The sequence below is a fragment of the Dermacentor albipictus genome, chromosome 6 (assembly GCF_038994185.2).
Source record: "Dermacentor albipictus isolate Rhodes 1998 colony chromosome 6, USDA_Dalb.pri_finalv2, whole genome shotgun sequence".
In the NCBI taxonomy this organism is placed as follows: Eukaryota; Metazoa; Arthropoda; class Arachnida; order Ixodida; family Ixodidae; genus Dermacentor; species Dermacentor albipictus.
Genome location: NC_091826.1, coordinates 77591343 through 77615601, shown reverse-complemented (window position 1 = coordinate 77615601; position 24259 = coordinate 77591343). Strand labels below are relative to the sequence as shown.

Below are 24259 nucleotides of genomic sequence, written 5' to 3'. Positions count from 1 at the left end.
CGCGTTTCCTTCTCTCGTCCTCGGGAGAGAAAGCACATTGAGGCTCGAGAGAAAGAAAATAAGAAACAGCGAACGTTCGTTAATCGCAGCCCGTTTTAATAGCCTTTGGTTTTATTATAATGAGCTCGAAAGAACATTTTTGCGCTTGCCGCTGTTCGTTCTCGTTCACATCTTGCAGCAGGATCTCATTTGCCTCTGCGCACCGTTCAATATATAGTCGGTGGCAAGTTAAGAATTACAAGGTTTTTTATGTACGCCAGCCAATTCAGTACACTTCCTGTTTACTTGCCGTCGAGCGTTTTCTCGTGCTTAAGATGTCTTTCTGTTTTCGTTTCTTGTTTTTTTCGTACACGTCGGTCTTTGTGTCACTGGTTTCAGGATGAAACCTGAGCGTCTGGGCCAAACTTTAACGGTGCTCTTGACATCAGTACTTAGCGCCATAACTAACGTTTTAACCTGAAGCCATTAACCTTTATTTTGCATTAGCCTAGCGTTTACGTTACCAGAGCAAAGTCACTGAGCTGCGAGCGGAATCAAGCAGGCTCGGCTCTCTTTCCGAGATGAAGAAAATCCGCCTTCGGCGTCCGGCGTCCCATGTCCAGCGTCCCGCGTCCGGCCTTGGACGCCGCTTCGGCAAAGAGAATTTCGAACCACGCATACCCAACCACGCAGGCCCTCCGTGTGGCGCAAGGAAATTACTGAATTGAGTTTCTCAAAGCAAAATGCGTCAGATAAATTGCAAAGTACGACTTACAGACGTAACAGCGTCGGATTGTAATTTGATATACCATAAAGCATAATTCTGTTGCGCGGAATCTCAAACACAAGCCCCTTATAATGCGATAGCGTGTTCCAGCTGCCGTTGCAGGTCTTTCTTAGTAGCGCCGGCGAGACACTTTCGGTTCCTTCGCGCACCATTAAAAAAGAAACACACACACACAAAGCTCGCCTTCGTGCATATATAGCGCTCGCCGCCAGCGTTTCCCGGTAGGCATTAAGGTTACATAAGCTGCAATTGCCGGGAAGCGTTAGACGCACTCGGGGATCTTTGAATGCCATCGCGTTCCACTCTTAAAGGCGAAGCTTAAGCGTCTCCAAATATTTCGTGAGGGACGCTCGCTTGCAATTATGTTGTAAATGACTCTGCACAGTTTGCTTCCGTAACCCGTCGTTGTGGTTTTGCGACTACGCGCGTTCCGCTGTTTAACGCGAGGTCTGGGGGGATCGATGAGCGGCCATGGCGGCGGCCGCATTTCGATGGGGCCGAAATGCTAAGAAAAAAAGGTGCTGATTTACTCAGATTTTAGGGCGCACGCTATATAAAGAACCCCCGGGCGGTCGCCATAAATGCGGATGCACCTCGTAAGCCACGCTATGCTGTGCAGTTAACCGGACGCATAAAGACTTCGCGGTTTAAATTTAAAATAGCTTGCCATGCGCGCAACGTCGTCTCCCTCCGAAATGCACTGGCGCGCGCACGCAATCTTGGGTATGCGTGACACGCAGGCGCTGTGCGAACTTCCTCGAGCAGTATAGACTCTCGTCACCCCCGGCTGCTCCAAAGACTCTGTAAAACGATTTACGCCCTTAGGAGTGAACGAGGGTGCGAAATCTGTCTATAACTCACCTTTACACTAAAAAAAAAGAGAAGTTATTGACACATATACGCCCTTTTCTCGCTCGTAAAGGCGTCACTTGTTTTTACAGTGCAGTGCTCGGTGTGCCGGGGCCGGCTGACAAGCTCTCTCTCGAGGAAGTCACTCCGTAGGCGAAACGTGGGTAACGCGTTTACCTTTGTTTACCTTTACTCTTAGCCTTGTCTTGAATGTGGAAACAGTTCTCTTCTTTATCCTTTCGGTTTTCCGACATCGTCGCCACTACACGCGCTCCCCCCTCGTTCACTGCTGACCACCGTTCAGGTGTCAGCAGACTCCGCTAAACTGTTACAGTGCGATTGTCTGTAAATTTGTTTCTCTTCCTTTTTTATTCATTTATTATTAATTTATTCCTTTCATTATTTATTTGTTCAATAAATAAACAACCAAATGCTACTTCCAGTGCCAGTTGAGCGAGTCCTGCACTGTAGCTCAACGCCTATAACCTCGTCCGGCTCCAAATTCGCATTGCCGCAGGCCACAATTGCTTTCAACCCCCGAAGTCAGCTTTCCCCTAACTCGCGTGCGAAAATTTCCCTAGACTTCCATAAATTTTAGCGAAATGTGGTTGTCCAGTCTGCCAATATAATTTACGCAATGAAAGAAATTGCGTTCGCGCTATGCAATGGGACTGCAAATCATGTAGCCTTAATTTAATTCATTCTTGAAATATGTAATAATATTATTTCTTAAGCTTGTATTTACATATATTCAAATAACGAAGTCACGGGACTCAAGAGTGAAATGACGTCGCAGTGCGAGTTGTCGTGCGAGCTACACAACCTCTTGCTTGAATCGATTTTCACTGAGGAAGACGTGAGCACGTACGTACACATTGTTTTTCGTCCGAAGTTGTCTTGCACCATCACACGGAGCCTTATTAGAATTGTGAATAAGATGAGCACCGGACCCGCCTTTACAGAACGCAACATTGTCACAACAGTGCGCCCAGCTTCACGACACAAATGTGAATGCCGTGTACCGACGTAGCAACACCCCACTTACGCGTTTGCGCGTCATTTCCAGGCGAAGCTTCAAGTTACGCGGCCAATTTTTATCTTCCCTCCAGAAGTGAGACTCTCGCGAGCACGTGTACATTGGGACTTTGTCCAAGGTTGTTCTGCTTACGGGCATTCCCCGGTTAATTTTAGTATACGAGAGTGCTGTCCGCTGTTTAGCGGCGCGGCCTAAGTGTCGGGCTCGGAGCTGTAGGCATGCGTCCGCTTACGCCATGATTTGCCCGCGTTGCCTCTCGCTTGGTGTCCCAGCACACGCTTGTTTCGCCGGTAACAGATATATATTTTATTCGGAGTGCGCCCAGAGAGAGAGAGAGAGAGAGAGAGAGAGAGAGAAAGAAAACATTTATTTGTCATGAGATTGGGCGACTTCCTCGCAGGGTGGAGCCCTTAGTTCAGCCAGAGTCCTTCCATTTTTTTTCTGGTCACGAAACTGCCGCTTCAGTTTCATATAGAGCCAGCGCCCGCCATGGAAAAAAAAAAAAGAACATGGGAGAAAACATGGAAGGACTCTGGTTCAGCCCAGTTGTAGCGGTGCGAATGGCAAGATCGCAGTACCAGTTCTTCGTTATGCAGGGCCCGTATAGAAATCCACACACTGTCGTCTGCTGGGCGAGGTGCATCTACTGCGCTGCCGTTCGATCAAAAGTAATGGGAAAGAATTCCGCAGTAGGCTTGTTGGTTATACATAGTTAAAGCTGTTGCGCAAGCGATGAAGGCACACGACTTAAGCGAGAAAAAAACAAAATACGAGCGCTCAGGTGTCGTGTTTCTTTTTTTCTCTCCTGTCGCATTGCGCGAAAGCTTTAGCAAAAACTAGTGGTTAGCATGCTAACGCGGAGGTAGTGACTGCAGTGAAAACAAGCCGTCACGTCAGCAGCTTCTACCTAGGTAGCGACCACTATATCCTCAAGACGCAAATCGCAATAGCAGACAAAATTAGACGACAAATAGGGAAAGCAAACATAACGGACTGGAAAGCGTTCAGAGAAGCATGCGGCGATACAATAAAAAGCATCGAATCTATAACAGACTGGGGGAATATGCTCAAAGAAACACAACGCAAATTCACCAAAGAAATTGAGCGTACGCCGCAGACGCCGGACGTGGACTCTAGACTTCTCAGACTATGGGAAGCCCGAAGGGGGCTCACAAAAAGGTGGAAAAGACAGAAATACAACAGAAAGCTCAAGCTAAAGAACGCGGAAATCACGAAAAAAGCTGAAGAATACGCAGCGCAGCTAGCGAAGCAAAATTGGCAACAATTTAGTGACTCTCTAAACGGAACCTTGAGCACTGCAAAAACATGGCGTGTACTGAAGGCACTCCTCGATCCGGCAAAATCAAAGACCGAAAACAACAAAGTCATATACCGACTGGTGCACCAGTACGAGGGAACAGATTCGGAACTATTGGACAAAGTACGCAAAAAGTGCTACGGCGACGGTGACCCAGCAGCCTACACAGAGCGCTACAAAGGAGAAGAAAATGGAAGGCTGGATAGACCCATCACCCGGGAAGAGGTGTACGCGGCGATAAGAAGCGCAACAAAGAACACAGCCGCAGGTGCGGACAAGATCAAAAACGCGCTCATCCGCAACCTCGGAGACGAGCTAGTCGAAAAGCTAACCGAATATCTCAATGGACACTGGCAAGCGGGAACAGTACCAGAAGAATGGAAACACGCGGAAGTCATCATGATCCCGAAACCAGGCAAGAAACTTCAAGTTGAAAACCTCAGACCAATCTCTCTTACATCATGTCTAGGCAAGATCTATGAGAGAGTGGTTACGAGGAGGCTACAAAATCATATGGAAGAAAACGAGCTGTACCCCCACAGCATGTTTGGTTTCAGAGCCAGGCTCTCGACCCAAGATGTACTGCTGCAAATCAGAGAAGAGGTACTGAGCAATATCCCGCTCAACGGAGAGCACATCATCATGGCACTGGACGTCAAAGGCGCCTTTGACAACGTAAGCCACGAAGCCATCCTGACAGGACTAGACAACCTAAATTGCGGCATGAAAATACACAGCTACGTCAAGGCATTTTTGTCCAACAGAACAGCAACAATTGGCCTGGGCGAGCTGAGATCCGAAAAGTTCACCACCCCAAACAAAGGCACACCGCAGGGATCGGTCATCTCACCCATCCTGTTCAATGTTGCTATGATTGGACTGGCCCAACAACTAGACCAAATCGACGGCGTACGCCACGCCATATACGCCGACGATATCACTGTATGGGTCACCAAAGGCTCACTCAGGGAAAAGGAAGAAAGATTACAAGAAGCTGCGACATGCGTAGAGAAATATGTCAAGGCAAGAGGCCTAGCCTGCTCAACGGAGAAGTCCGAGCTCCTAAGAGTATGGCGAGGCAAGAAGAATCGCACCGTCCCAGAGGAAGTAAACATGAAGTTGAACATCCACCTCGAGGGACAGCCAATCCCGGAGAAGACGCTCATCAGGATATTAGGAATGTGGATACAATCGAACCAACGATGTACCCACACCCTAACACTACTTAAAACTGCAGCCAACCAAGTGGCCCGCATGATAACGCGGGTCTCACGGAAAAGACACGGCATGAAGGAAGCAGACACACTCAAACTGGTCAGAAGCCTGGTGGTCAGTAGAGTGACGTATAGCCTCCCGTACTACCACTGTACGAAGCACGAAATGCAACAAGCGGACGCAATCCTGAGGAAAGCCCTCAAGACGGCGCTCCACCTACCGCAGTCAACATCGACCGACAAACTCCTGGCCCTGGGGCTACACAACAGTCTCGAGGAGCTCCAAGAAGCGCAGATAATCGCGCAAATGCAAAGACTAAGGCTATCGGCAACGGGCAGAAGACTCCTGAGTAGATACGGCGGTGAAGCTACCATAAAGGAGACACAAAGCACGGAGACGATACCGGACGAATACAGAAACACCATCAAAGTAGCACCGATACCCAGCAATATGGACCCGAACCTACACATGGCACGAAGACAAGCAAGGGCAGAGTATGTACAAAGAACACTGGCAACTAGACATGACACAGTGTACGTAGACGCCGCTACCTACACTCAGGACAAAAACCACAAGAAAAGCAAAGTCGCAACGGTGATCAACTCGGACTTAAAAGAAATCACCAGCGCATCAATTCGGAACTGTACGGTAGTTGAGGCCGAAGAGGCAGCCGTGGCTCTAGCGGCAGCGGAGGGCTACCGATGGAACAGGTCCTTAACCATACTCACAGATTCACAAGCAGCATGCCGCAACTACCTAAACGGCAGAATCAGCCACAGCGCGCTCCGCATCCTCCGCTCAAGTGGCAAAACCGTCAACAACCAGGCCAAACACACGATAGTTTGGGTGCCGGGACATACCGACATTACGGGAAATCAGGAGGCCGATAGGATAGCTCGAGGGCACGCAACAAACCGAGCATCCAACATTCCCGACCCCACTGAGGAACCCGAGCCGGTAGCCCAAAGCTATTCAGAGATACTCAATTACTACAGAGGCATCAGACGAAAATACCCACCCCCTCACAAACAACTAAACAGAGAAGACGCCGTAGCATGGCGACAGCTACAAACGGGAACATTCCCGTGCCTAAACATGCTCAGCAAGATCTACCCCACGCAGTACGAGAGCAAGTGCCCATGGTGTGGAGACAAACCAACCCTATATCATACCACATGGGCTTGCCAGAAAACAGAAGGGCTAGCCATAATAAAAAACCCGAGTGCGGAACAGTGGGAGAGGATGCTATCCAGCGACACCCTGAAAGTCCAACAAGGACTAGTAAGGCGTGCACGCAGGGCAGCTACCCTCAGCGGAGCCCTGGACTAGGGGAACCGACCCTGGAGAGAAGATGGAAGACTCCATCGGATGCCGCAAAAATCACTGCAAAATAGAGAAAATAAACGTTTTTCATCATCATCATCATCTACCATTCCAGCGTCGTGGCGCGAAATTTCGCTATATTTGGACACATTTCCCTATTTCTCTAAATAATGCGTAAGAATCCCTAGATCTAGGGAACTTTTCAGGGGATTTCGCAATTTTCGCAGTTACGTGATATACTCGGGGTTCAAGTTTCCTTGTGCTTCGCCGTATGGTAAAGCTTGCGCTGCAGAAGAAGGACCCTGGCGAGGTGGTATACGTGCACGCGGTATAGGGGAACAGGATGCGAAAAAATACGCGAACAACAGAAGAGTGGGCACCACATGCTCCGACTCGCAACTGAAGTTTTGTTGCGTAAAACCGCGTGGTGGATATACAAGGGACTATATCATCTGGGGGAAAAATGAGAAGAAAGAATGAACGGCTGTAGCACACTAAATCTCCCGTGCAACACAAACGCTCAGTTGCGACTCTGCCCTTGTGGTTTCTGCCATTCTGTTGTGTGTGTGTATTTTTCGCGCCCAGTTCGCTTACGCAACTAATGCGCATACCACCTCGCAAAGCTTTCCATTTTGGTTCAACTCCTCCTTTATAACGTCCTCGTTACGTTTAGTCCGCCAATTCTTCTATTGCAGCTGTAGTACCCCAATTCGGAAGGCAGGAAAAAGTGGAGAAGGAAAGGCAGGGAGGTTAACCAGTTTAGCTTAACCGGTTTGCTACCCTATACATGGGAGCGGGATGGGGCAATGAAAAATGGGGAAGGGAGAGAGAGAGAGAGAGCACGGAACGTGCCCAAACTGCCTATAGGCGATAAAACTGAAAAAAACTTTTGTAAGACGTCACGCCATTCGTAAAGCAACGTTTTGAGTATTTGGGAAAGCAATAGCAAAATCGAGATAGGTATGTATTTTGCACGTTATCTTTCTTTGCCTAGTTATATAATGAAGCGGCTTTACAACAGCGGTCTAAGAATTAAATTTGGGGATTTTACGTGCCAAAAGCACGATGTGATTATGAGGCAGATCATAGTATAGGAGACTCCCAAGTTCATTTTTACCGTGTGGTGTTCTACGCCATGCACCTAAATAAGTATACCATCGTTCTTTTTTTTTTGCATTTCGCCCCCATCAAAATGCTGCCGCCGCGAGGGGGATCGAACTAGGGACCTCGAGATCACCGGCGCAACGCTAAAGCCACTGGGCTATAAAGCTAAAAGCTGTTTTTCAAGGTCTCTGGAATAACGCCGGCTTCCTATAAACATTTAGCAAAAAAAAAAGCAACACGTTTGAAAGCGCATCGAAGTTTCTTAGCAGACTGCCAATTGATATGCTGACCCTCTGCGAAACTTCGTAGTTCTCCAAGTGGCGCGCTTAGTTCGTCGGAGAGTAAGAAGTAATCTTTTTTTTTAGACTTTGATACGCTGGGCAGAAAAGCGAACCCCCGACGCGGCAACGCGCGCTGGTTTTCCTGCTGTGACAAAGCGTTCCATGACTCATGCCATGAAAGCGAAAAAAACGTTAAAAAAGAAAGAAAAAGAAAGATAGCGAGGACGTGCGTCAGCAGCAGCAGCAGCAAACAACAACAACATAATCATCATCATGATCATCATTATCATTATTATCATTATTATTATCATTATTATTATCATCATTATCATTATCAACAACAACAACATCATTCTCATCATCATTATCAACAACAGTAAAATCAATAGTAATAAGGAACGATCTACACGCTTCCAGCACATATGCCTTGAAATGACAACTATGAAGCTGATTGGTGAATTTTACTTAGGAGTAGTGACTGTCGATTGCGCAATATATTATGTTCGTCGGCACGTTAACGTGTCATCGAATAAAAAATAACATAACTTGTTTATCTCTTCGGCAGTGCATATGATAATTCGTTGAAGCATTCACTAACACTCCATCTGATATATACTGTCACGTTGTCGCGACGGCGAAGAATCGGATCGTGGTACAACTGAGCTTCAGGAAACGAACTCTTTATTGGGCGCACCTGTGCCCCTCGCAAAAATAGTTATGCTCAGCGCCACGATGTATTGGCGAGCGCAATCGTCTATCGTCGAAATCTGATGTGCGGGTCAAGCGCGTCGTGGCTATCTACACACGACTCGTCGAAGATTCCAGCGTTATCGCCGGTGCTCTTAGAATGCGTTCTATAATGCGCAACTCTATTCGTGTCGCGCGAGCAATCATATTACACAAGGTTCGGCGATGCTGAGCACGAGGTCGCGGGATCGAATCCCGGCCGCGGCGGCCGCATTTCGATGGGGGCGAAATGCGAAAACACCCGTGTACTTAGATTTAGGTGCACGTTAAAGAACCCCAGGTGGTCGAAATTTCCGGAGCCCTCCGCTACGGCGTGCCTCATAATCAGAAAGTGGTTTTGGCACGTAAAACCCCATAATGTAATTTTAAGGTTCGCCGAGAACGTGCACAACAGATAGAAGCAACGATATTAAAGTAAGTTCCATATTGTGCAGCCGCGCGTCTTGGCTAAGCGACAGCTTTAAGCTGTTAGCGACTGAAATGCGGTCCCCGGAAAACGCATAAACAATGTGCGGATCTCAATACATAAAGCATGGATGCACTCCGCAGAGATGAAAAACATGTGTTGCAGGTGGCGGTGTTCTTTAAAAAATGACCACCGCGCGCGATAACATTGTTATGGCAAGAATACGAGGGAACGAAACAATAGCAAATAAGTTGAAAATAAAGTAAAAAAAAAAGAATTGCATTTCATTGGAACCATGTGACTGCACAACATATGTGTAATAACGAAGCTGCAGAATTGCGTCATAATGTTACTAGAAGAAAATTCGGTGCTTTATTTGTTCAGCGACATCGGAAATATTGAGCACTGCATCAATAATTAGTCCGCCATTCGTGTAGTTAAGAAACCGCATTGGATTTTTCAGTCATTGCAATTTGTGGTTGAATTCCTACATGCGACCGCTTCAAAATGTTGGCTTAGAGTTGCTGAGTATTTCACATTTCGAATTATTTCTTTTTTATCGCGTAATTTGCAGCGCATAAATAAGCCTTCCCTTTCGCTCAGACATGTCTCCAAACTTATGATACCCGGGTATGTAACTATATTTGACATTTCAAACAATCTTAGAAGAAGTGCGTTTGCTAAACAGCAGTGCGATAGAAATAGATTAAATGAAATCTGTTTGGATGCTAAAAAAAGAATTTGGCATGAAAAATTAGCTTAAATAATGCCGTTTGTAGCCAGAACCCTTACAAAAAACATTGTTGAAAGGTTATTGAAATATCATTGGTCAACGTCAACAAATGACCTTGAAAGATCATTGGCGAATTGTTGAAACATCATTGAGGAAATTGTTGACAAGTGTTGATAATTGGCCCGCGACATTTTGTCGAAACATCATTGTGGCCTCTCAATTTGAAAGATCGTTGGCATATCGTTGAAACTATGGTGTATTTCACTCTTGAAAGCCCATTGAAGCAGTGTTGAAGATGTGTTGTTTGTCAATGTTGAAAGCCCATTGAGGTATTGTTGAAATGTGTAGTTTGTCAATGTTGAAAGCCCATTGAAGCATTGTTGAAGCTCAAAATTGAAAGCCCATTGAGGTATTGTTGAAATGTGTTGTTTGTTAATGTTGACAGCCCATTGAAGCATTGTTGCAAATGTGTTGAGCCTCAAAATTGAAAGCCCATTGAGGTATTGTTGAAATGTGTTGTTTGTCAATGTTGACAGCCCATTGAAGCATTGTTGCAGATGTGTTGAGCCTCAAAATTGAAAGCCCATGGAGGTATTGTTGAAATGTGTAGTTCGTCAATATTGAAAGCCCATGGAAGCATTGTTGCAGATCTGTTGAACATCAACACAAATTACGTTGAAAGCCCTTTATGCCCCACTGGGTATTCAGCAGTTTAAACCTGCACTTACCTTAAAATACTGCTGAGCTATGTTGCATATAATTACCTTTGATGTCACGGTGGCATGTCTGCTGTGAGAGGATAAGGATAAAATTTAAATACAGGCATTTTGTACCGCAGACCTCTGTCACCCTGGGCTCAAAAGCATGCTCCTAGATTGCCTGTAATAAACCATATTGTAAAACTGCTAGCAGTACTGTTATGCCACTTTTTTCAATTGTCAGAGTGAATGGCCCTCCGAAAAATCAAGAGTGCTGAACTGATGCAGACAAAAACCATTTTTCTAGGTGAACTGTTTATTTGTAACCAAACATCTCTGTAAATGTACAACCCTTTGTAGTTTCAGATCAGAAACTTCTTAAAAACTATCGCACAGCACAAACTTCCTGCAGCTTGACACCATAACAAAATTGAATACTGAAGATGTAGTCAGTGTGGCTCTCAAGTAAAACACATTTCCCAAAAGAAATAAATTTTAAAAAATAAATGCCTAAATAAATAAATGTACAAGCAGACTGACATGACTGTAAATAAGAACACTCAAAAAAGGTACTTGCTTTCTCTATTAGGTAGCCAGTGGTACTATAACCATGGCACAATTTGCTTGTGCCCACAGCACTCAACTGAGACCTGATATGCAGGGTGGTTATCTTTAAGTTTCATGGAACTTATTGAAGACTGACTGTTGCAGCTAACATAATACTAGATACAGAGTGCCAAACATTACTTGCATGAGAAACAAGACACCATAGTCAGCTGATTAACAAAAACTCAGTTCCTAATAAAGTTTTTACTAATTGTAGCCGGTAATTTTACAAGGTGTATGCACTTAGAATGAATTTCCAGAATGACACTAGAAACGAGACACATGCCATCAAACTGGCTGTAGAAATGCACTGCTATGCATCGAAGTACAAAAGTAACCGGAATGCCCTTGTACTTCTCTCACATTTATGGAAAAATATCGAAACTGGTGTCATCCTGGAAATTAATTTCAAGTGAATGTCTTGCAAACTCACTGGCTACAATTTGCAAACTGAAATATGTGCTGTGATGTTATAAGTGAATTAATAAATTTATGACAATCAGTTTAATGTTTCCATTTCTTGTGCTAGTAATGTCCACCTCTGAATAATCCAGCTCAAGAACAAGAATTATGCTACCTGGCAGACAACTTAAATATCTGTAAAACTGAAAAAGGATCACTGTACAATCCTTATTTGTTGGTTGAATGGTGTGTGCCAATTTCAGTAAACCTTACATACTTTTGAAACATGGCAATCACAATAAGTGATGCCTATGGGAGCAGTTTATTATGCCGCATTGCTGTTGCATGATCCAGTTGTGTTTTCTGCCATGATAACGTTGCTGCGCAGGTAATTCCATATCAAGCGACTTATTCATATTGACTGCTTCAGATTTTCATATGAAACAAAGACAGCTATTAGTGATGTGCTGGAATACAGCAAAGTTACTCCTTGTGCGAGTTCCATTTCAATTTTATTCGCTGCCACAAAAAATAACGAAAGAATTCAGAAGATATGGTTTTATGCAAACATGAAAGGCACATCATTGCCATTACTGGAGATGTTTTGTTGCATATTAAATTTAAGCCGACTTATACCTATTAATTTTACTCATGTATTTTAGATAGCAATAAACCATTTTTACAAAGTTATGTAAAATGCCGTTCTTACTGAACTCTGGAAATGGCACAGATGCACTTGCAGGTATGCAATTCCATGCCGAATCGACAAGCATTTTTTTCACACCGCACATAAATCTGAAACATTGCCATATGTTTACTAGAGTTCAAAGCTTGTTACCCACTTTTATTTATTTCTGCCAGATATTTTGTAGCATTTTAGGTGACAGTTTAGTTTTCCTGTTCAGCTGAGCTAGAGGCATCAAATGTCCTCTAGCTTTTCAGTTTTTTTTTTCAAATGCTTCAAATACTTTTTTTTCAAATGCACATTGTATTGATCGAGGCCTTCAAATGGTGTGCGTGGAAATATGGTGAAGTGATGCAACTGCCAAAATAGCCAATTTTTCAAATATTTGCATACTTCAATTGCTTTTGGCACCGGCAAAAATGAGTCAAATTGCAATCCGTTAGTTTTTTTTCGTAAGAAAAAATTCACAGGACAGAAATTAAATACAGAATGGTAGCCCAAGTGACATAGTATAGCAGAAAAATATATGAAGCTCTGAAGGTTCAGCTGATCGCCTGTAAAAAAAAAAATTCTAATCTTTTGCAAGAAGCTTCATGTTCAAGGAAAAAACAGCCTTCGTAGTTGGCGAAAAAATGTGATACATTATTGGATAGCTCTACATGTCTGCTATGCATGTGTGAAGTTAAAAAAGTCATTTTTAAAAGCGAGAAATTCCTTTTTGAAATTTTGTCAGCACCGACTTTTCTCTGATGTGCGCACAGCTTGCTGGCCGGGAATGCAGACGACAAAGCTGGCTTCGTATGCAGAGATGACAGATAAGCGGTGTTAGGGTCTGCATTTTATTGCTAAGGGACACATGCTCTAATGCAACGAGGCTTGTGTTTGGTGTGGGCCAGGTAAACCATACAGCCATTGCACATAAAATATCAATACAAGGTCTGTTAGAAGAGTATCCGACCTTTGGCTGAAGAAAAAAAACTGGCATAACTGAAGTGTTGGAAACCTAATCACCCTCAATGTAGTCTCCTTGGGAATCCAGCCACTTCTCCCAGCGGTTGTTAGAAGCATTCCGAGAAGGCTTCTTTCCAAATGGACTTTAGCTCAGCTGTCGTTGCAGCCATAATGTCTTCTCTTGTCTGAAATCGTGCTTGTTTCAATGGCCCCTTGATTTTGGGAAACTGCCAGAAGTTGCAGGCCGGCCTGTCGAACTACAGGAGTCTGGTTTTTCGCCAAAAAAGTCTGAATCAAGTGCGAGAAAAACATTGTCTTGAAGGATGTGCCAATTTCCTGTTGACAACTTCGGTATCTTGCTCCATACAGCATCACATAGGCCATGGAGGACATCCCTGTAGTAGTCTTTAGTGATTGTTTGACCCTGTGGTGTGTATCCGTGGTGTACCACACTGCGGGAGTCAAAGGAAGCAGTCAGCAACACTTTGACGTTGCTGCGCACTTAGCAGTCTTTGGTTGGTGACGTGGAATGCTTCCACTGTAACGACTGGGATTTGGTTTCCAGGTCGTAAACATACACCCAAGACTTGTCACAAGTGATTATGGTGTTCATGAAGTTGGGGTCACTGTTTGTGGAATCCAGCATGGCTGCGAGACTTCAACACAAAGTTGCTTTTGCTCCACCATGAGCAGCTTGTGAACGAATTTTGGCGCAACTCTCTTCATGGCCAAATCTTCGGTGATAATGGAATGTGGATAAAATGTGCTGATGCCCACCTCTTCCGCAATTTCTTGGATAGTTACACGACGGTCCCGCATCACCACGGGGTTCACTTCGGCAATGACCTGGTCATTTCGGCATGTTGATGGCCGACTGGAGCGTGGCTCGCTCTCCACCGATGTGTGGCCGTATTTAAACTGGTTGTACCACTCCATAATCTGTGTGCTGCTCATAGCACAGTCACCGAAAGCACTCTGAATCTTCCAGATGGTTTCCACTTGGCTGTCGCCCAGTTTCTGTCAAAATTTGATGCAGTAGCACTGCTCCAGTCGCTCTGCCATTTTCCTTGCGATAAAAAACCGACGAGCGCACCGTACTACCTCATTCAAACGCTGCGTCCCAGCAATTCACGCTATTGGCAGGTGGGAAAAAATTCATGCATGCGCACAAAGGTTCAAGGGCGGCTGATGAAAACGCGCTTGTTTCATATTCATCAGGTGTTCGCAAAAAAAGGTCGAATACTTTTCTAACAGACCTCGTACGTAATAAATATGTGAGGGAATCCTGCAGTGCTAAAAGATATGTTTCATGCAGTTTAGAAAAAGAAATATCAGCTATTATGTAGACAATAAATCTATAAAGAGCACTGATATTGTTCATACAAAGCATCCTAAAGGGCATGTCGCATTGCAATGCAACATAGAGGGAGCAGGACACTTTGTGCCCTGCTCCCTGAAGCCCAATGATGATGCAAGTAGAAAACACCTTCATAATTAAGACTGAAAACCTACATGAGTATGAACAAATTCTTGTGGTGTTGTTTGCTACCACTGTTTCAGAGCTGGAACATGCTCATCTATAAAAGTCATATGTGCCATGTTCAGTCTGATGTGGTCAGACACCATTGGCGACCACTTTTTGCGTTCATGTTAAAAAAATACGAGCTGAGACTGCAGCAGCAGCGCTTGACGTCACCTGCCTTCGTAATGATAAAAAAGACAAGTCAGTTTGTTGAGTAGTTCTTGTGGCTAATATATTAACAACCTTTCCTTGCTAGATGACATGGCTTCATATATTTATGCTATATTTATGCTGTATGTGTGATCCTCAAAGGAACATTATAAAAAATACCTTATCGCACTTAAAGAATAATCACTTTTTGTTTCATGTCACATGCATAGCAGACATGTACGGCTGTGTAATGATGGGTGACATACTTTTGTGCCAACCACCAAAGCTAATTTTTTACCTTCAACACGAAGCTTGCAAAAAATTTCAACGTTACAGTTTTTTTAGCTGATAAACTGAACCTCCAAGGCTTGAAATATTTTGCTGCTATCCCAAGTCAAGCAGTCTGATTTTATATTCATTTTGTGCCTTCTGTATTTCCCTACGTTAGAAGAAAATTCAAACTGCAAATTTTGGCAGTCACACCACTTCAGTCTCTTGACATGAACACCACCTGAATATCTGGATCATACAATTTCCCTTTCAGAAGAAACGTGTATCAGTGGCTTCTAGCTTAGCTGGGCAAGAACAATAAATTTTTGCCAAAATTCAAAAAAATTTTTGTGAAGGAAAATAAATGGGGAGCAAGAGTTCGGAGCTTCAACTATATCTGTGATGGCCAAAAAAACGCTGGTTGGTTGCCCTGGAATTACTTAAGAGTATGTATGAAAGCAAATTTTCTCAAAAATTTTCTCGTTGTACCTACTCAAAATCAAGCAAACTTGAAATGGTTTGCCATAATGGAACAGTTCTTGAGAAAATTGTTGGGTGGTTTGGCATGAAATGACTTAAGCTACTTAAAAAATATATTAATAAGGAAACACTATCCTTACTGGAACCATATCAAAAACTAACATAAAAATGTAGTGAACTACAACAAAGCACAGCACTTGTATTCTGGATTGAGCAATCCAATGTGGGCTTCTCAGGAGACTAGCATAATTAACATAAATAAAATTAACATAAAAATGTCAAGGCATAGGAAGGCACAACATTTGTATGCTCATTTGAGAAATCCAAATTGGGCCCTTCAGGAGACTAACATAAAACATAAAAATGTCGAGTTACAAAAGCACAACACTTGTGTTTTGGTTTGAGCTGTCCAACTTGGGCTCTTCAGAGGTGAAGGGGCAGGGGCAGTTGCTTCAGGGGCAGGGTCCCATGCGAGAAGCGAGACCAGAGTTCTTTACATAGGGCATATTGGTACCAGGAAATTTGCGACACGTGAAGCCTGCAAAAACAAGCCAGAATAAGTTTTAAAAAGCAACTTCCACATGCAAAAGAATGGCATGCAATATGCCCTTGTTACAATGAAATTGATTTATGTATTTGTGTTGCTTTATTCCAATTTTCCATGGGTACAGCTTTACAGCATGACCATTTAAATTTATTTAGTGTGGCACAGGACTCCACTAAGTGTCAAATGCAGGAAAGGGCAAAGAGGAACAAAACACTGTAGCAATATAACTTTATGAATATCTTCAATGTCAAAGATGTGAACTTTGCTTGCTGATAAACAAAATGGCGAAAAAAATTCATGTCGTTCATAAATAAACCTGAACTGACAACTAAAATTATTTCTTGTAAGTTTCATAATTAAAATGTGCAGCACTTCACTGTGCTTTTCCATGCTCCAAATACAATAGTGTCATGTCACTATAATTGAGTGTAGCTTCATTTGATGTTAGGTTTCCTGAGTTCACATGCAATCAGAACGTACTTCTCGCCTTACAATGACTTAGGACTTTCCACATTAAAGAAGACACTGCTTACAGCGAAGTATGTTTTCTTCCTCAACGACTGAATTACTGTTATAATGAGGATTCCGTGTAGTTGTGCGCCAAACTGCTTAGCATGACACATGCAGAATGTGACAGATACGAAGAAATGCTGTCTTTTAAGAGCCATATGCCATAGGACTGACTTCTTTAACCCTTTTAGGGTTCACTGCCATACATCTGTCACTGTGATGGAACGTTCTGAAAAAATTTGCCTTTTCAGAACAAAGTGTTGCCTAGCCTCCCACTGGAGGTGCTGCAACCTTCTGAGACTTCTAGAAAATATTCTTATAGTGCTGTCGCTCCTTGGGTTTCTCCCAAACTGATTTTTCACTTAGCTTCTTGGTGTCTGTCATTGCACTAATTTGGGAGTGCTGCCACAAGTTTCCGTAAGTTTCATTACAGAAAAAATTATGCTGCTTTATCCTGCATAAAACAATAAAACATGTAAAACTGCAAATACTGAAATGGTATTGCCACTTTATTGTTATTTTAAAAAATTATTTACCAGTTTATTTTCTCGGAAAGTCGCCCTGAAGAACTTAAATCTGCAATAACAATATTAAGGATGCGCGAAAAGTGATTTTTGAGACTGAACCGAATAATGCCAGAAGCAAATCAAATATTGGATAGCTTCTGAATAATGAACAGCTGATATCACAATTAATGTAAGATGAGGTTCACATACTAGTATTCTTAAAGTTAGCAAGTTTCTGTCATTGTTATGTTATGAAGAGCTGTTTATTAAAGGCACAAATGGAGCAGCAAAAAGTTTCTTCACATGCACAGGACTCTTCAGTAAGCATGAATGATTGCTGTACAGCCTCTAAAGTACAGCTACTTTAGTAACGTAGCCTGGTCTGCTATTCTTACAAGTTCTTACGTTTTACGTCTATACTATGTTATTGGAGGTGAAAATTTACCGTACTTTGGCTCAAATCTCATGTTTTATTGGTGTTTCGAAATATTAGAATAATACTCACATTTACAAATAGTGACCATTCAAAGACTAAATTGAATAGGACACTATTCAAGTCGAAAGTTTTGAGTATGTGCACACTACAAAAGATATATAACTCCTAAATTAGAGGCATATTTCTCCCCAAAATGTGATCCTCAACGGGCTAAACAAGAGCGACAGAAAAGCCCATTCATCTTTTTGATAAATTTAAGCCCATAATCTACTTGGCAATGGTTCATAACCATGTTAACAGGTAGGTGAAGTAAGGAAGCAGGAAACAATTCTAACAATTTCAGAATGGGAGTAGTGGACATGTCCGATGGTCTGTAAGAAGCTTTATACATTAGGCCCCAAGAGCCTATTCTCCATTTATTGAAGTATATGAGGAAAAGCCACATAAATATTTTTTTCTTATCTTAGAATACAAAGTGATACAGTGCATGTTAATAAATACGAGTCATAGGTTAGGTGCTTAGAATAAGTAAGCATCCGCTAAACATAGTACTGTTGACTGTGAAGCTGGCAACTCGGTCCCTGTTGTTTCTTTGATTGAAACTACCAAAAGAAACTTGCCACAACACTCAGGTTCCCTCCGCTGAAAGGTTGCTGTCTCGGATCACATGGACCTGCTTCAAGATAGGAGCAACTTTGATTTGATGTGGTCTGTTAAAATTGGTGAAACTACTGTTTCACATCTCAGAACATGGAGCGCTGTTTTGTTTTGATTTCTGCAATTTGGTGAACGTGCTCCTGCTCGAGCTGAGCAGTAACCACACTTGAGCATAGCTTCTCCGCAATTCGTGTATTAACACTTTCAGGCTACTTAACCATGTCCTCCATGCCAACAGATTTGGAGCGTGCTTCACAGACAACTATTCCTTGCAATGACAGCCAAGTAGCACTGCTAATGCACAAATGCAGCTCATTTTATTTGGTGGAGATGCTAAAACCTTTCGGCAGTGAAGGCAGCTTTTAAATTTGGAAGCATTTGAGTATGGCGGCATTAGGCACTCAAGATCATATGAACAGTCATTCCAAATGGTAGGCTATTGTAGCACACAACTGCACACACAGGCTACATGAAAGTCGTTTGTTATGCCAATGGCAAGTTCATAAATTTAGAAAAGAAATGTGAATGTAAAAATGCAACCGGAAAGGGTGTATGGTACTTGCCTATAACAGCACTGACCCTGATGGGGTCAACAGCCTCTGTTGCCCCTTGGTGTTATTTCCAAAGCCCAAATGGCCCGTGAGCTCCTCCTCTGTGAACACATGGTGAAGCAAGGCCCTTGCAAACTTTCCTGGTCCACCATGGCAGGCCATGGTAAGCTGGGCCAGGATAACCTTCTCAATGTGCACTCTTACAGCGTATGTGAACCTGCATGTTTAAGTAAATGTTAGCAAAACAGTTTTAAGCCTTTCAAGTACATTCACACAACAGCCCTACTGCAAATCAATTACAAAAGTACTTGTTGCAAATCTAAAATGCTAAACTTGACTTCTTACAAGCTTCTGATGCTGTCTGGATGCCCCATGTTTCAGAAAAACAATCCAGCACAAACAAGAAAAATAAACCAACGTATCCAAACATCTAGTACTTGAAAAAGGGGAGCACCAGCGAAACACAAATGACACGCACACAAGGAAACGGCATTAGACATGGACGGACATTGGGACGGACCAGCGTTCGTCCCTGTCTAACGCCTTTTCCATGTGTGCGCGTCCTTTGTTTTGCTGGTACCCCCCTTTTTCAAGTTCATCATGCACCAACTGGCCCAAGAGCTTGCGCTAATGCACATCTAGTACTATTTATTGTGATTACCATGCTTGGGATACTTCATATTTTCAGGTGTTTGTCTCGATTGTCCCATCCATTTGTGTGAATATGTAGCCATGGTCTAATGGGGAGATTGGGCTGCTATGTTGAGGGAAGAGTTCAATACCAACCATTGGAACAGGCTTGGGTGACTGGGTATGTGACCCTGGGCATATGCCACTTTTCAATGAATCTCTTTCACGCTATCTTGAGCATATGCTGCTGCTTGTGTTGGCAAGCAGCATTAGGAGCTCGAAGTGGGACATGATTGTCGATCATTACTAAGATTACCACTACACATCACGTTCGCTTGCTGTGCTCCAGAAGTAATGCGAGATTCCACTCCACTGTATGAAATGTACATAAGCCGCAAGGACAGTAAATTAAATCTCAATAAAATTAATCTACTCGCAACGCACAGGCTGCACAAGATCACTGAGTGAACTCAGAAGTTTGTGGACAGTCAGTTGATGTCCATGTCAAGGACCTCTAGGGAGACTCGGTCATTTCCTCGATGTGCATCATCGTGCCGTCACACATTGTATTACAATTCTGTCTCGTACCACTAATAGTCATCACGTATCACAGAATTCAAAATATAAATAGACACTTATATCTACTGTTTATTTAATCTTTACGGAAAATACTTTGAGCATGAGTTTTTGCAGAGATCATGAATTCTACCGCTTAAAGGAGCACTAAAGTAAAATTAAATTAATTAAATTTTGGCGTTTTAAGTGCCAAAACGACAATCTGATGTTTAAGCTTGTTTCACATGCAAGCGATTCAGCGAATGGAGCGAACAGCGACGCGGCGCTGCAAAGCTTATCGCAAAGTTTCGTTTCACATGCATTGCCGCCGCGCATTTTCCGCTGCTGCGAATAGCAATGTTGCTGGCATAAAACACAGGACTTTCAGCCAGTTTCGGTAGTTTGCGACTACCAACATAAACATAGCTTTGTCTCTGCCTCTCAAATTTTTATTTTATAAATACATATCCTGCGCTTAGCAATTTAACAATTCGTTGAAAAGCTCTCTTGGCATGTTGCCTGTACCACGTGTACCAAGTAAATAAACATCATCCTATGCGCAGGCTTTCCAGCACTAATACTCCGCTGGTCACCTGTTGAGGTGGGTCGTTCGGAAGCAGTGCTGCCGCTCTGCCGCTGCGATGAAATTCCAACTTGCCCGAACCTTGCCGCTCCCACCGTCGAAACTGATTTCTGCGGCGCGGCGGCAGGATTTGCAAGCATTTTCGCTTGCATGTGAAACAGGCTTTAAGCACGCCATAGTGGGGAACTCTGGATTAATTTTTACCAAATCAGGCTGCAAGGTACATGGGCAGTTTTGTATTTCACCTCCATCAAAATGCGGTTGTTTGATCATGTGACCTCGTGCTTAGCGGCGCTGTGCCAACACCCCTAAGCAACTATGGCAAGAAAGCACTAAAGAGAAAAATTATTTTAGATGTATCTGTAAATGACCTTCCTACAATTCAAGAGATTCACTCGTACCATGACAAGAGGGTGAGTAAATTGTAAAAGCAGCAAGAGGAAAGATTGCTGGCAGTGCTGCCTTGAAGTTACCACACCCGCTTGCTGTGACGTCATGGATTTTGATGTCTGTTCAGGTGCAGCAATTTTTTTTTACAAATAAAGATGTTCTTCATTGTATTCCAAAAACTTAAAATAAGAACCGTCAGGAACTTTTACTGAAACAATACAACCCAAGTTTGTAAAAATACTTGAAATCCACGATGTGACAATGAGATGTCAGCACGAAGATTTTGGGGGGATACTCAGAAAATTGAACGCTGAGCTTTATTTTCTCTAATAATCAAGCAATTACCAAGAAATTTACAGAAGTAGATATTTAAAACGATGCTTTATTTTAAATTCATTTAAGGTGTCATTAGTGTCCCCTTAATACAAAACAAGGAATGCACTTAGCTGCGTAATAGGTTAACATGCATCACTGGTTCTCATTAAGGTAGGATTATCAATATAGCAATGGGCATGCACTGGCTACTCCAGAGGGGAGCCCTGCCACTTCCCCTCAACCTCCCAATTTCCAATTTTTTTTTTTATGAGCAGTGATGCAATTTCTGTATCCTAACGAGGCATAATGCCAAGGAGATTCATGCCATGCTGGCTACAGTATGTGGTGACCGGCACTTCACACCGTCCAGCTCGGCATCAATCTTTCTGGAATTTGGCCCTTGAAATGCAGAAAGCTTTGATCACTGCTCGTTCTTCAGCCAACTTTCTCAAAGGGTGCTGCTGCTCTGGTTTGATACCTCTAGCAGTGCACTGCTGCATGACATAGGTAAAACTAGGAAGATGTGCACTCACGTAGACCACTAATGTCCACACTGTTTCTGAACACCCCTCCCATATCAAGCATATACCCTGAAGAAGGCACATTCTATCTTTAATATGTTCACAAGTGACACTGAAATTCACTCCCAGTCCCGGTGCAGTTGCAGTCTTTCAGCTGAGTGCTTAAAGGCACCATGTCTCCTAATGAAGGCACTCTGCACCAATTGATCACTGGAGCAAATGCCTTGCAGTTGCATCAGCAATGTTGTTTTTTCTGCTTCCTGCAATACATTTTCACGGCATCACTGCATTTGATCATGGTGACGTTACAGAATGGATGGCCAAAGAATTCACCTTTAGCATTCCAGCTTGGGTGTCTCTCAGCTCATTTTGAATCTGAAAAAAGATGTCAGTATTAAAATGTGAAGCCACAATGCAGCAAAATCAACAATCAAAAGAGCTACATGGACCATTAGGCTGACATAAATAGACGGATACAAATGACTAGTCATTGAATACACTAAAGTGTGGCCGCTCTTGCCAATGGCAGTGTGAGCTTGTCAAATAATTTATTTCACATTCCTCTATTATTTTAAAAATTATTTCCATGCATCTACTGAATGGTTATGGCCACATATTAAAGGATGCTCCTTCGTATAAAACCACAGTGTTGCATTCTTTTACTCCCCGTCTACCTGATGCTACTGAAGTTTTGCTTACTCTCAAAGAAAGAATTTCACAGAACTGCTCTTTCGACAATGCATTATTCCAAGCTTAGCTTTTCGACATAACTAGCTACTTCTATGGTCACAAGAAACAATGCTAATTATTGATGTTTATGTTGCCGATAACGTATACATGCCGCCTCGAAACCCAGTGGGACGACAAAGCAGATATGCCAGGCATCTCGTTCCTCTACTGATTTTAAAATTTTGTTAAATCAATCACTTACTGAAGTGCGAAAAGCTGCAATTTCACGAAATTACGTTATTTTGAATGTTGTAGGACCTGGAGTGACATGAAATCTGCCTTTCCGTGAATGCTAAGAGCGCCTACGCGAAGCCGTTTGGGGCGAAGCACTCGATGGCGTCGAACGAAGATGAAAAAAGAAAGCTGAATGCGCGCGAACTGGTGGAAAACAAAACACACGCGGTTAGCAAGGCGTATAACTCGATGATTTCGCAGCACTCTGTGGCATCCCCCTCTATTGTATCTCACGTATCGCATAGAATCACATGTACACCCTTCAAATTCTTTATTATTATTGCGCGACAGCCTCCTCTGTGTTTTCCGATCGCGCGAACATCGGCCGCACGGCGTGTCAGATAGAAGTCACTCGTTCCTGAAGGGAATTCAGCGCAACAGAATACACTTTCGCCGATCCCACCGCCCCACGCCGCTACAAGCTCGCTCCCACGTCTTGTACTAGCGTGGCGCAAACGAAATATCTTCCGATTACAGTACAGATCGGATGGTTTCACGTCGCATTGTTTTGCGCTCATTAATAAGGCTAACTCAATCGGTGCTCGAATACCGTATCAGAAATCATGGCGTACAACATGCCCTGTTTTAGCTGGCACCACATAGCTACCTTACGTCACCACAAGCGGAGTGTAAAGTTAAACCAGGACAAAGCTCCATGTTATATACCACGAATCTAGTGCGGTACAACCAATTCTGGCAACGGAAGGATAGTGCTAGGAATGAAAACTAGAAAAGAGGCGCACGGAAAACACGCACAGGCGCTGAAATTCCCCTTCGTCCGCGCCTGCGGCGCGGACGAACAAGGGGAATTCGAAACACTAACTCACCTTTGATGTCGCTGAGTCGGAGGCGATCATGGCGATCTTCGAGGCAACAAGCCCATAAAAAGCGAGCAACACGAAGGAACATTCCAAAGATGTCACAGCGAAGCACACAAAGAACGCAGAAAACGCAGGAAGTTTTCACACAACCGGCATGCACGATCACGCCGGAATGCTACAAGCCTCAACAGCGCAAACGCGCAATCATACATGTACACTCATACAAATACACGCTTATATTATCATAAATTGTACCATTTGATAACAAATTCTCTAATGTCATGTTATTACAGAAAAATTGTAGCGCTTTGGAAGTGTATAAAAGTTTTTTGCTTCACTTCTTTGATGAACTACTTTCTTTGGCGCAGTAACGCAGTGCACCGGCCGGAGCTAAAGGCATGCGCGGGAAAAGGCGCCAAATTCAAACGTCGCAAACGCCGTGCTAATGTTTCCGCGCACAGTTTTCGTCGTTTGTATTTAAAAAAAAAAAGTAATGCGTGCCGCAACCATGCGAACTGAACTATTGACCACAAAAGTACAGAAACGTCGCTGTTTGTGCTTCTTATTTCGACGTCATGGCAAACTGCAGGCGGTCTGTCGTCCCATTCTTTAAACATTTGTGCGTGTGCTTCTGCGCTGTGCGAGTTGTCACCGAGAACGTATAGCAGCGCAGGTTGTGCTTGGTGGCCGAGCAGATTCCCAACACATTCGCCAGCACCCCGTCTAGGTCAC

General features: G+C 43.4%; 1 long non-coding RNA gene across 1 annotated transcript; it reads right to left on the bottom strand.

Annotated features, from left to right (window-relative positions):
- Positions 1 to 10774: 10774 nt before the first annotated feature.
- Positions 10775 to 23680, bottom strand: LOC139061217 (uncharacterized). The gene is made up of 4 exons (XR_011515260.1): positions 23534 to 23680; positions 22077 to 22118; positions 18762 to 18966; positions 10775 to 16080 (listed from the first exon to the last, which is right to left on the bottom strand). It is a non-coding gene; the product is annotated as an uncharacterized lncRNA (long non-coding RNA).
- Between the last annotated feature and the right edge of the window lie 579 nt (positions 23681 to 24259).